This window comes from Amphiura filiformis, chromosome 6 (genome assembly GCF_039555335.1).
Source record: "Amphiura filiformis chromosome 6, Afil_fr2py, whole genome shotgun sequence".
NCBI classification, from domain to species: domain Eukaryota; kingdom Metazoa; phylum Echinodermata; class Ophiuroidea; order Amphilepidida; family Amphiuridae; genus Amphiura; species Amphiura filiformis.
In genome coordinates, this window is record NC_092633.1 from 44,154,579 (window position 1) to 44,168,367 (window position 13,789).

The following is a 13,789-nucleotide window of genomic DNA, read 5'->3' on the forward strand; positions in this document are numbered from 1 at the left end:
CATTTCAAATTGAAGTGCCCCCCCCCCCCGGGAAATTAGGTCTTCAGTTTGCAAAACTTTCTAACTTCTACGCGAAAGGTTACCACTTGCCAGATTTTTTTCAAATGTCGGGTTATATAAAGGGTATACAAGTGGCATAAAACTTTCTCATAGCATTCAAATTTTTTTAAAAACTTATTGCAAAATATTCTAACAATGATTAGGATTATGCTTAGGGTTATGATTAGGATTAGGGTTAGAGTTAGGATTAGATTACACGAAATAATTACATGAAGGATCGACCAAATGTTGACGAAATATTTAGCAGAATATGTTTGTAAATATACAACAGCGTTTTGACAACAATTTAAAAAAAACGTTGTAGTGTGTTTTCATACTAATAAACGTTTAAAACGTTGTTACCAAAAGAAAATTATAACCTGTTTGAAATGTTTTAAAAACATTTTGTGTTTGCTGGGGTACGGACCGGTACGCATAATCATGTGTAAATTTTACAGAAAGTTTGTTTGCTTCAAACCCCCGGGGGCACGTAGACTTTGGAAGTGACGGGGATGTGCGGACAGCACCTAACATTGTATCATCAGTGCCAATACAAAGTCTGTATGGTCTATATGTATTCGCTTTGTCATTTGTATAAGAGTAATGGGCCTAATATTGAGCTTGTGGGACTCCGTTATTTCGATGCATTGGAATCGGAATTCAATTTAAATTGATTTTGGTCATTTTGCATTTCAATGCAAAAAATATTTTAGCTGATGAAGAATTGAATTGGAATTGAATCAAAATAATTTTGAGTGTTAAAATATTGAATTTGAATTGCATCAAAATGATTTTAATAAAGTGTATTGGCACTTATGATACAATGGTGCTGTCCGATCAATTTTAAGAAATTGGAAACGAATCAAATTAAAATTTAGGCTATACTAAAGAATAAAATTTATTTAATTGTATTCAATACTTTTAAGGGAGTATTAGGCCTACACCCAAATGTGTGCCTATTTTTGCATTTTTCTTACAAATTATAGCGCAATGGGGACAAGTAAGATATGTATATTATAGGGTAAGGACTGCAACTACTGCACTGTAAATTTTATTTCAGCACAGACAACAGTTGTGGTGTTACAGTCAAAAATGAGGGAAAACCAATAAATCAATAACTACTTGCTTTGAGTTGCTGAATTTTCAGTACAGTAGCTGTAGTCCTTGCCCCCATAATATACATATCTTACTTGTCACCAATGTGCTATAATTTTTGAGAAAAATGCAAAAATAGGCATAACATTGGCCAGGGGTGTAGTACCCCCTTAAGTGTATTAATTTGTGCATCAACATCACAATGGCCATATAGTTGATTAATTGTCTCTAATTGACATGGGCTGAGAAAGAGGTATTGAAGTTAACATGTGTAAAAATACTGTTCATTAATTTTTCTTTAAGATTTTAATGAATATCGTTGTAAACATACAATAAGTATCTTTTGGGGATTTAGACTTCACTTTACTAATACAAGAAACTTCAGTTGTGCTAAAGAACTTTGAAGTTGAAATGTTGTTTCTATTTATTGAGCACTTCGATATAACCCTCCAGTCTCCACTGCACATCAATTAACATAGGCGGCGGAAGCGAGGGGACGGGGAGACACGTCACCCCTCCCTTATTTTTTTTAGGGAGAATCCCCCTAAAAGTCCTAATAGAACAAACAAGAAAGCAATATAATTGCTTTGTGAATCTTCCTTTTTGTCAAAAAAACCCCACTGTTTTGTGCCAAAATAGGCCCGGAAAATAGGGTAAAATCGTAGGGTAGAGTAAATTGGTGGGGGGGGGGCAAAGATTTTTTGGCCGCCTGAGATGGGTGGGGCCAATTTTTGGCTCACATTTACGGTACACTTTTTAAATAACATGCTCTAAGAAGCTTAGTAAAATAGTATAGCCTACAGAAACGTTCAAATATGCAAATTTTCAGGCTCGCTACGCTCGGATCATAGTCTAGACAATTTAAGGTTTGCAAATTGGGAACCCAAACCAAAAAATATGGCATGTGTAAAAAGGGGAGTCGAGAGGGGTCAAACAAGTTTGGCAGGCCGAGGAGCAAGTAATTTTTTGCACGCCATTTAGAAATTTACACCCCCACTTGCCAGGCTACTACTTCGCACACAAATGTCCCTTAAGACCAGAACAAAATATGTTTGCCCCCCGCTAAATTTAATGAAATTGAGAAAACTAGGGAGCAAGCAAACAATAAGATACCGGAGCTGTTATGTCAGCTGCTGCCAGACAGTGGCGAGCGCAAAGGCGGGGGGGGCTATATGGCCTCCCCAATTTTGCTGGTAGGCCTACTAGTCAGGTGAATCAAGACCCGTGAACCACCCACCCACTTTTGAAAATCTGCATTATGCCACTGCTGCCAGAGCCTCATGCCTCATATACTCATATAGAATGCCCTTCCTAAACATATAGTGTCTAACCAGGATAAACAATGTATGCATATCTTCAAGTGGGAGGTAAACCGCTATCTTGGCGCCAACCCGTCAGCACTATGTTATACATAGATAACTAGCGCTGCCTTGATTCACCTCGACGTATAAATATTTATAAAAGAAGAAAATTAGCATTGTAAAATCTCATTCTACAGGGGGGTAATGATAATGATGCTAATAAGTTTTTCAAACATTTCCTGCACAGTTCAATCGTAGGCCTACATGTATAGGCCTACATAATATTATGGACGGCACTTCATTTATCATCCAACGATTTTCCGACTTATTCCCGATTTTGCGACTGCCAATCTGCGCATATTACGTCTACGTTTACCTGAGGTAAAATGTTGATTTTAAAACATTAAATTAAAAAAAAATGCTATGTAAGCATACAATCAACTTACCGTGTGAAACAGTATAAAACCCTCAAAGGTCCTCCAAGTCAAATCACTGCATTATCAGAAAAGACTTATTCCTTAAAGTGTGATATGCACCTTCTGCACTTTTATGATGCATGTAGGCCTACTATGGTAAATCTTGCGGCTAAAACGGTTTGAAACTACCTGACACCACACCCATTCCAGTTCACTTTAATTATCGAGTTTAATTTACAAGCCATTGCTTAGTACAATTTATTATTACGTAAATGATGCAATTATCCGGGGCAATTTATATAGAATACTAATTTGATATCAATAATTTAATTTCATTTCATTATTTGTGAACGCTAATTGGCCGTGACCATGCTGCTGGTCATTTTTTTTTACTTTAAAGGAGGAGAAATTACGAGTTCATTATTTGTGTCTAATTAAGCTGATCATGCTGATATCAAAATATTAAGCTCGCTGATATCACAAACATTGGTGCAACACAATATCATAGTGTCAAGTGCAGCGACCCCAAATAATGCGTGCAAATAAGCCATGATACCAGCAAACACAAAATCGTTTTTAAAACGTTTTAAATAAGTTCTATTTTGGGTTAGGTAAAAACGTTTTGATAACATTAAAATGTATGTATGAAAACACACTACAACAATATTTTAAAATGTTTTCGAAATGTCATTGTAAACTATTTTTGCAAACATTTTGGCCAAATATTTTGTCAACACTTAAATAACATTATGTTAAAATAATTTGCACCCAGCAAACACAGAAATGTTCTTAAAATGTTTTTTACAAAACGTTTTAATAACATTTAAATGTCAAGTTATATAAAGGTCGTGAAAACATTTTAAAAACGTTATTGTAAATATTTTGGGCAAACATTTTTTGCAAAATATTTTTCAACCCCAAAATAACATTCTGTTTAGAATGATTTGTACCAAGTTTTCAAAAATGCTTTTGGAATGTTATTAAAACGTTTTATACCCTTTATATAACCCGACATTTAAAATGTTCTCTGTAAAACATTTGTGTTTGCTGTGCAGTAAATTACCAACGAATGTTATTTAATGTTATGCGCCTGTCACACTACACCGAATAGGTCTTCCGTACAAGAAACGGATGGTATTTTAGTAAATCCGTTGTTGTTCGTCAATGATCGTTTTATGTTCTTTTTATGTCCTGCTATCATCCGCCAAATGCGTTTCGTGTTAGGTGATGTTCGTTAAGTCCGTCGGCAAGTTTTGTGCATGCACAAAACTTGAAACGGAATGTACCGAATACACATGTTCGGTATTTATCCGATGTGTGTTCGTATGGTGCTGCATATTGCCGGAGTTTGTTCGCTCTCCTTTCGTTCATGTTCGTTCTTTGTTCGTTGAACTCGGCCCGTGTTCGTTGCAAATACGTTCCTGTGAGGCCTTCACCACCGGATAGCATATTTTTGCATTCGGTGATGTACGTTGACCCAGACCGTGTTAGTGTCACACTACACCGGATCGGTCTTCCGTATAAGAAACGGATGGTATTTTAGCAAATCCGTTAGTGTTCGTCAATGTTCGTTTTATGTTCTTCATATGTCCTGCTATTATCCGCCAAATGCGTTTCGTGTTAGGTGATGTTTGTTTAGTCCGTCGACAATACGTTTCAAGTTTTGTGCATGCACAAAACTTGAAACGGAGTGTTCCGAATACACATGTTCGGAAGTTGTCCGATGTGTGTTCGTACTGTTCTGTATATATACCCTGGGTTTGTTCGTTATTCTTTCGTTTATATACCGCAGGTGTTTGCAAGGTTTCGCAGGCGCTTGTGCCGGATGTAGGCCTATGGCGAACATGTGCATCAATCATGGGGGGGGGCTTTCTGAAGGGTGTGTGACGCAATATCATATTTCCCCCAGTACTTTAGTGACTGACAAGTAGAAAAAAGGGGGAAAGGAGAGAAAGAAGAAAAGAAAGTGAGAACAATTGAAGAGAGAAGAGAAAAAGTTAAATGGCACGTAATTTAGTAGGCCTATGCATGTAAGTAGTATTGAGGGAGGGGCACTTTCTGAAGGGTAGAGGACGCAATATCAAATTCCTACCAGTTTTAGTGATTGACAAGAAAGAAAAAAGAAGAAAACATGGAAAAGGTTCAATTGTACGTTATTGAGTAGGCCCAGGATAGTATATAGTAAGTCTAAGTATAGGCCTGTGATTATTATAGGCGGTGCTTAAATGTGGTTCCTTGGCCCAAAAGCCTGTGAAAATTACTGCCGGCCCGTCAATATGTAGGGCCCGTGACATTTTGTCACCAAAGTCAGTACCGTATTTAAGACGGACTTAGGTCTATTACTGACTTTAACATATCAATCCATGCATGCTTTACCTGAAATTACGAGTCTGAAGTGTCAGTGGATCAGTGTAACATTTTAAATTTTGCAAATTCAGTTCGGGCCTGTTTAAGGCAATAATAGTGTAAAAATGATGCACCAAAAACAATTGTCCAAATTTTCCATTTTTAAAACTAAATTATTACACAATAGGCCTAGGCCTAATAATGTAAATAGGCCATACAGTCTCCATGCAAATGGCTTCAATTGGACCTTCATTTTGAAAAATGGACAAGTCTTCCTTTTTGCTTCTGCTATGGACATCCACGTGTTATTTTTAAAACAATTGTTTATATTATACAATAATGGTGAAAACTTTTCAATGGCTTCAATTAGGCTTTCGTTTCACCAATTTGCGGCTGTTTCAAACTAAAATAGTACCCAATAATAGTGCTAAAATTGATCCAAAAATGACAAATGGCTTCAATTGGGCCTTCATTGTCCAAAGGTTTCTCACCTCTATTGCCCCCGGACGCTGGTTGCCCTGATATATCAGATTTGTAGCCCTTTTGCACTTATTAGCCAATATTTGACCATTTTCGTCAAAGTTTTCCCCCTTAAAAGTTGTCTTTCCCCACTTTATTCACCCTCTGAAAAAGTGCTTCCTACGTCACTGCCTCTAAGGGGTCAAAATCCCTCTCAAACACCCTCTCCTCCCCCACTTTTCTGATAGGGTGGACGTCCCTGTTGGTGCCACATGCCACGGATTCGCCGGTCATTTGTCGGACGTTGAACGATTGAATATAAAACGCCTGCAGGATTATTAGCGGCCACAACGCATAGAGAGACGAACGGGAATCGGACCCCCAAATCCGGATATTTGTCGGACGTTGACCCCAAATCCGGTCATTTGTCGGACGTTGAACGATCGAATATAAGACGCCTGCAGGATTATTAGCGGCCACAACGCATAGAGAAACGAACGGGAATCGGACCCCAAATCCGGTCATTTGTCGGACGTTGAACGATCGGATATAAGACGCCTGCAGGATTATTAGCGGCCACAACGCATAGAGAGACGAACGGGAATCGGACCCAAAATCGCACCGAATCTTCTACCGGACTGGTGATTTTTCCACCGAATAAAATATTTTTGTATTCGGTAATGTACGTTGATCCAGTCCGTCGTAGTGTGACAGACCTATTATGAAAACGTTTTATACCATTAATGTACCCTTTATATAACCCGGCATTTAAACGTTTTCTGACAACCTTTTATAACCTTTTGCGAATGATGTCGAAAACGTTTTGTGTTTGCTGGGATACGCGTGAAATCGCAAACATTGCCAACAATTTTGTAAAATCGAAAAAAAAAATATTCTAAAATCGCCAAAATTTTGAAATCACAGAAAGTATTTTGCCATTCAGTGCTTTGCTCATCCGGAGAATCGTAAAAATCATAAAAGTTCAGATTGTTGGCACCTTTGTTAGTGTCATAGATATGCTAGCATCGCCTGCCGGTGGTTAAGCCCAAATAAGCCGAACGACATTTTACATGAAATTGTAATTTCTCTATTTAAGGATGTTAAGTACAGAAATTAGCTATCCATATATTTGAATAGCGCTTCAACTTTGTCGATACTGTTGTTTTCTTCCTTTTTTGCCAAATTTTTCATTTAAAAAAATATCTAAAATACCTAATGACAATTTTAATGACCAACCCTTCACTTTTAGGCAATTTATAAACAATTTTGAGCAATTTTACCATATTTTGGTCCAAAACATGGTGTTTTGGGGCTAAAAATGAACCGGCACATGGCAATTTTTGGGGCCCCAGGGGTGTCAACTATCATAGTGGATCAAGGGGTGTCAGAGTGGGTCAAGGGATGTCAGTGGATGAATGGGTGTCATGGTGGGTCAACTTGGTAGGTCATGGGTGTCATGGTGGGTTAAGAGGTATCGGGAGAGAAGGTGCCTGGGTAATGGGGTGTCATGGTGGGTCTGGGGTTATCATGATTGGTCAACGGGAGTCATGGATGGTCAAAGGATGTCATGGTGAGTCATGGTGTCAAGGGCTAATATGGTTGTCAATGGTGTCTCTGTGGATCAAAGAAATTGTTCGTTGGCATTACTCAGTAAGTTGATGTAAGTCGTTGCGTCAACTTTCCGAGTAATGCCAACGCGTACAATTTTGAGTAACGCTGACTCGATATCATTATGTTGGTCGCACTCATTTGCACTTACTTTATTGAGTTGTTACAACTCAGAAAATGAAACTAGGTTAGCATAATTTTCTAGAGGTGTGCTATAGTAAACAAAATTTTGCACTGATTACAAAAATAAATATTTGAATACTGCTAATTGTGCAGAAAATGATCCAATTACGTGAATTAAGTAACAAAGTACCAAATTGGAATAACTCAAAACAATATAGTACCAGTAACTTAATATGAACGAGTTACATCAACTTACATGTTGAGTTACAATAACTAATTGGTTCTTTGAACCTCGTTTATTTTTCTAAGTTCCCTGAACTTGAATTCAGAAGTTGGCATTACTTAAAAAGTTGACGCAACGACTTACATCAACTTTTTAAGTAATGCCAACAACGTTGATTAGTTGACGGAACTTTTGAGCTTTTTCAGCATTTTTAAGTTCGGATAACTAAAATGAATTTTGTTTTGGCAACTTTTACACTATTTTTGAGTTGTCCAAACTTACTCCTTTTGAATTGCGCCAACAAGGCGAACAAGTCATTTCTATGAGTGTATCAATTGCACACAAATTAATACAAATCAGCGTTTTATGCTTAAATGTAATAGCCAGAGTATGCAAAATGGACAAGTGGGCTACGGAGAAGTCTACACCTACCTCTGCTGTAAATAGGCCTATCGAATTACTAGCTGTACGTCTTGTGGGACTGACTTGGTTGGTTCAGTAAAACAGCTTGTTTTATAGGGTCAAAACCGATAAATCGGCAGTACTTGGAATTGAAAAATCGGCAAAAATAAAGTATCTATAAACTACTCCTTTTTATTCACAAGGCAGTCCTTTCGAGATTCATTCTGGAAAATATGACGATCAAATCTTGTGAACTTTTATTTTTACATCAATTTCAATAATGCCCGTGTGTTTTCTATGGGAAACTTACGTTACTATGGGAAACGTATGTTACCATTAGATTGAAAGGAGTACTGCAAGCTCTTTTGTTGACAATGCAAAAACTAATTGTTTTGGCATAAAACAATGCAATGTCGCCTTTTAGTTCAAAAAGAAACTTTTGTTAAAGGGGAATTGATTGCCTCAAAAAAGAGTTGAAAATGAATTGAAAATTTAGATGAAACTTACAATTAGAATACTTTTCATTGAGCCTATTTTCTGTAATTTTCTTTCCTAAGTACGTATAATGCATGGTAGCGTTATAAGAAAACAATACACGGGTAATCGAACGCCGTTTTAGTACATTTTAATAGGATTTTAAAATTAATGGTAACGTATGTTTCTGTCACGTAGGTTACATTTTAACTTCAAAATGCTCGACAAGTATGTTGGAAATGCGTTAATGAAATAATGTTTATAAAGTTTATCAAGTGCACTTGCGGCTATAATTTGCTCAACAGTTTATAGTCACTTTTTTGTTTTAATCCTGCACTTTATGGTAACGTATGTTTCATTTCTTAAAAATACGGTCTGAATTTTCGAATTCCCTAGGAGTTCTTTCTCAAATACATAATTCATGAGGACCTGAAAACATTACTATCATATAGCTTGCATGATAAACAGTATATTTAAGGACACCTTGGTTCAATTTCAGTGTTTGCAACGACTAGGGTATGTTAACATATTGGGGTAACGTAGGTTTCACGAAACCTTGCGACATATTTCGATGGTGTTTCTAAAAACTCAAAGAAGGCCATGGCATTTAAATTTTCGCAGCTTTGTATCAGTATAAATTGTTACTTCAAATACGAGCCATGTTCCAACTGAATGCACGTCTGTTTAAGAATGAGCAACATTAAATATCAAAAATATTTCACCTGCGACACAGTGTTTTGACCCACAGCAGCAGATAGGTGTATCCCGTCATGCTCTGCAGTACCACAGTAGAACTGCACATGCCATAGAAAGTGTACACAAAATCCCTCACTTCAACTTTCAATTACGCGCTATTATGAGGGGAGTTAAGACTTTTGTTTGAAAAAATATTATCTCCAAATTATTGTGAAACTATCCATAGCTCTCAATATGTAAGCCGTTCTTACTTATGTTTTGTATGTATTTGCTATGGAGCAAGCAGATGTATGATGGGATACTCCCTTCAGCTGCTGTGGTTTTGACCATAAATCCCTCAAACAACCTGCCGTGGTTTATAAAAGGAATTAATGCGAGATTAAAAAACATTACCATTTTCTGAGTGTAGTCTGGTTGTTTGATTATACAAAAGAAATTAACAATGGAAGTTAAAGCATTCGTGAAAATTATAATTCAATGTGTGCGACACGATTTTTTCCAAGTACTGCCGATTTATCGGTTTTGACCCTATATCGCATATTAAAATTGCTCTCAACAACTACAACTTCTGAATCTATATACACACTTAAAACTACGGGGTCAAAAAATGACCCAAACGGGGTCATTTTTGACCCCAGCATAGTTATCAACTAAACACCATACCACTAACGGGGTCATTTTTGACCCCATTGGTCGGGGTCATTGCAATGACTACGTATTTGGGTCAAATAGTAACCCCATTGGGGTCAAAATATTACCACATTTCGGGGTCAAATGAAATGACCCCTTCAAAAGGGTTGCCTTATTGGGTTACTTAATGACCTCATTTCGGGGTCAAATGAAATGACCCATTTGAAAGGGTTGTTTTATAGGGTTACTCAATAACCACATTTAGGGGTTGTTTGGATTTTTTAGTAGGCCTATGGTCATGCTGGTCCCACCAGGACATAAGTGTGTTTCTGCACAGAGAAAGCATTACATAAACAGCAAACTGCAAAATGCATCTGTGTATCACACTCACACACAGTCAGTCATCGCCTATGACAGTTCACGTATTATAAGCTTACATGATATAAGCTTATAACAACTGCAGCCAAGACACCAGCCACGACAGCATGAAATTGGAATGAATCTGCGTGCATAGACAAGGGTCTATGCATCCTTGCAGTCTCACTTTTCAACTAACTTTTCATATTCCATCATGCAGACAAGCACACACGACAATCCGCTGAGCTGCACAATCAGAACAAATATGGCGCTGATGTGACCACGTGAGCCGATGCACACCGTGTGTGCAAATAGTTCCGAAATGCAAGTCATTATAAAGTTGACAAATTGGGTAACTTCGGTCAAAAAATTAGTTTTATTTATTAATCAACAAACATTAATTGCAGCTCATGTTTAAACTCATTTATGAATTGAGATTTTCAAAGCGGAAGATTGAAACTGATATCAATGCGCGACGGTATCGGCAAAATGACCACTAAGTTTTTGACCACGTTCGTCGTGGCTAAAACGACCTCGTGAATGTGGTCAAATTAAAACAGTACAACCCCCTTGAAGGGTCAAAACAACCCCAAACGTGGTCAATTCAAAATGACCACGGAAAATATAACCCCATAGTTTTTAGTGTGTAGGCTCCGTTCTTTCTAGCTGCCACAACAGCTATTATAATTCGATATATTTACAGCAGACATGGCAGAGTAGGTGGACAAGACTTACAGGTATAAGAATAAAAATAAATCAAGAAGCAAAATAACTAAACAACAAAAAACAAACAAAAACACTATCCCAGCATGAAGATCCCAGCACCCTAACGCCTCGAACCGTAGACTTCTCCGTAGTCCACTTGCCCATTTTGCATACTCTGGCTATTACATTTAAGCATAAAACTCTGATTTGTATTAATTTGTGTGCAATTGATAGATTTTCACATCTGATCTTTTCAGTCACCGTACTCCCTCTGTTTGTTAGCTTCCCAATACTCGGGCTTTTACAATTCTGATTTTGGAATCTACCAGTTGAATTGTAAAAGCCCGAGTATTGGGAAGCTAACAAACAGTGTTAAAGTGAGCCATTATTCAAGATATGTTGCATTCAATAACATAAGTATACTTGCTTTTACTGTCACTAATTATATAAACTCTTTATGACCATACTATAATTATAATACACACCCGGGGGGTCACTCCCATTGTGGCCTGTACACCATCCGCGATAATGAAAACGCGTAAAAAGGGTAGTTTTTCGTGGTTAGGCACGATACGCGCGTAACGCGTTTAGGGTGCCAAAAACATGAAAAATTGGAAAAAAGGGTAGCAAAATTACAATTGCTAATACGCGGAAATGAAATTTGATGCAAGGAATAAAATCCTGTTTAGGGTGTGAAAACACCTGTTTAGGGTATAGTTTTAGCCAAGGGTTAAATCCTTGTTTAGGGTGCTTTTCAAAAGTTGATTATCGCGGATTGTGTACAGGCCACAATGGGAGTGACCCTCCCCCCCGGAATACACATCAGTATGATTTTGAGCTCCAACAGGATGCGTTTATCATGATTAATAATAACATATTTTTATTTAATTAAATCAAAATTCGACTATGGCATAGTCTACTCGAACCGAGGCTACTTTAATACATGATTGGAACCATTCCTTCAACCATATTAAGGTTACTCCTTCATGTAATTATACACGAAATTAGGGTTAGGGTTAGGATTAGTTTAGGGTTAGGATTAGGGTTAGGGTTAGGATTAGCTTACGATTAGGGTTAGGGTTAGGATTAGCTTACACGAAATAATTACATGAAGGATCGACCCATATTAACATGTTTAAGGGATATTTTTAAGTAAGGACCTTAATATTTGCATGCAAATGTTATACGGAAGTCGTTAATTGAAGTCGGGTGTGCTGGATGAACGCAGTTGGGCGCAGGCGTTAGTCATTGACTGTTTTCGCCAAGATACAGTGCATATACGGATAGATATCAACAAAATAAAAAATGGTGTTTCTTTAAAGAAAAATTTCTTTTTAGGCAATATGCTTTCGGATGATTTTAACAGTGAAGTTGCTTAACTTGATTCAATTTTGTTTCTGGGATGAAAGCAGCAAGATGGCTCAGAATCATCAGTTATTTTGATTACAGTAAAGGAGGAGATAATCAATACATGAAGCAGAGATAAATAAGGTACGTAATGATATCCTTGTGTTTAAGGGATCTGGAATGAACTTTTTGATCGTTTCTCCAGTATTTTTGTGGGACATGAGAGCACATCAGACATATTGAATTGCATTCTGAATACGAAGAATGTCTTTCTGATATCAAATAATTTTCATTTTTTGATATTCACGATATAGGCTAATACAAATTTTATGACAAATTATTAAAATTTGATATTTTTCACATTTTTGATATTAAACAGTCCTCGAAGTAAATTTTATAAATCTAATGATATATTCTTAAAGTGTATGTAGCTTAAGTTGCTTACCCAGCAAACACAAAACGTTTTCGACATCATTCGCAAAAGGTTATAAAAGGTTGTCAGAAAACGTTTAAATGTCGGGTTATATAAAGGGTACATTAATGGTATAAAACGTTTTCATAACATTAAAGGTCCGTAACCCGATCGACAGCATCATCCCCTGATTTTTTTCATTGTTGATGAGGTTTTGGTATCACATAATAGATACTATTTTTCTCATTACTATCCTGAAATTTGACGCTCCAAGTCGATGTATTTCCGGAGAAATCATGAAACACAGCGGTTTTTACAGGCTACCAGTTGTTCGCATTTTACACGACACGGGAGTTTTGGGTAGTCATAGAATGAAATCGGAATAGATTCGGAAGGCTTCACCCCAGTACCAATTCGTCCGCAAAAATACATCAAATAGGCCCCCTAATGTCAAACTATAGATGGCGCTATAATGATATAAAACAAAAAACAAAAATAAAGAAATACATAAGAGGCGAAATAAATAAGGAAACATGACCTATATTGTCAAGCATGATACGAGGAATATGAAAACAAAATTATGAGAGCACCTCCTCCCCCCCATTAAAAAAATTAGTTACAAAATAAAACAAAGAAAAATCATAAATATGTGAAAATGTGCATCATATAGCTAAAAATAAAGAAATAATTAAGCGAAGTAAATACAGCATGGGCTATCTTGTCAAGAATGATAATGAGCGCAGTGATATGTAATGTTTTTAAGATTAATCAGTATGAATAGAGGGTATAAAAGTGTACAGGGCGAGCCGGTTTTCAGTGCCAAGGCGAACACTTCCTGTTTCCACCGGGACATGCGCTCGGCCGTTGTTTCGGGATGCCTGACCAGAATGCAATTCACGCGTACCAGTGTATTGGCTTGCTAATTATCCTAATTATTCACATTTATGCTGAAATTGTTCCCGTTTTCTCACATAGATGGATAAAGGGGACAATATTTGACATTGTATGTAAGTTTGAAGAGAATCCATATCCTAAACCGATAGGGTTACCCCCCTTTAAATAACATTTGTTGGTAATTTACTGCACAGCAAATACAAATGTTTTACAGAAAACATTTAAATGTCGGGTTATATAAAGGGTATAAAAACGTTTTAAT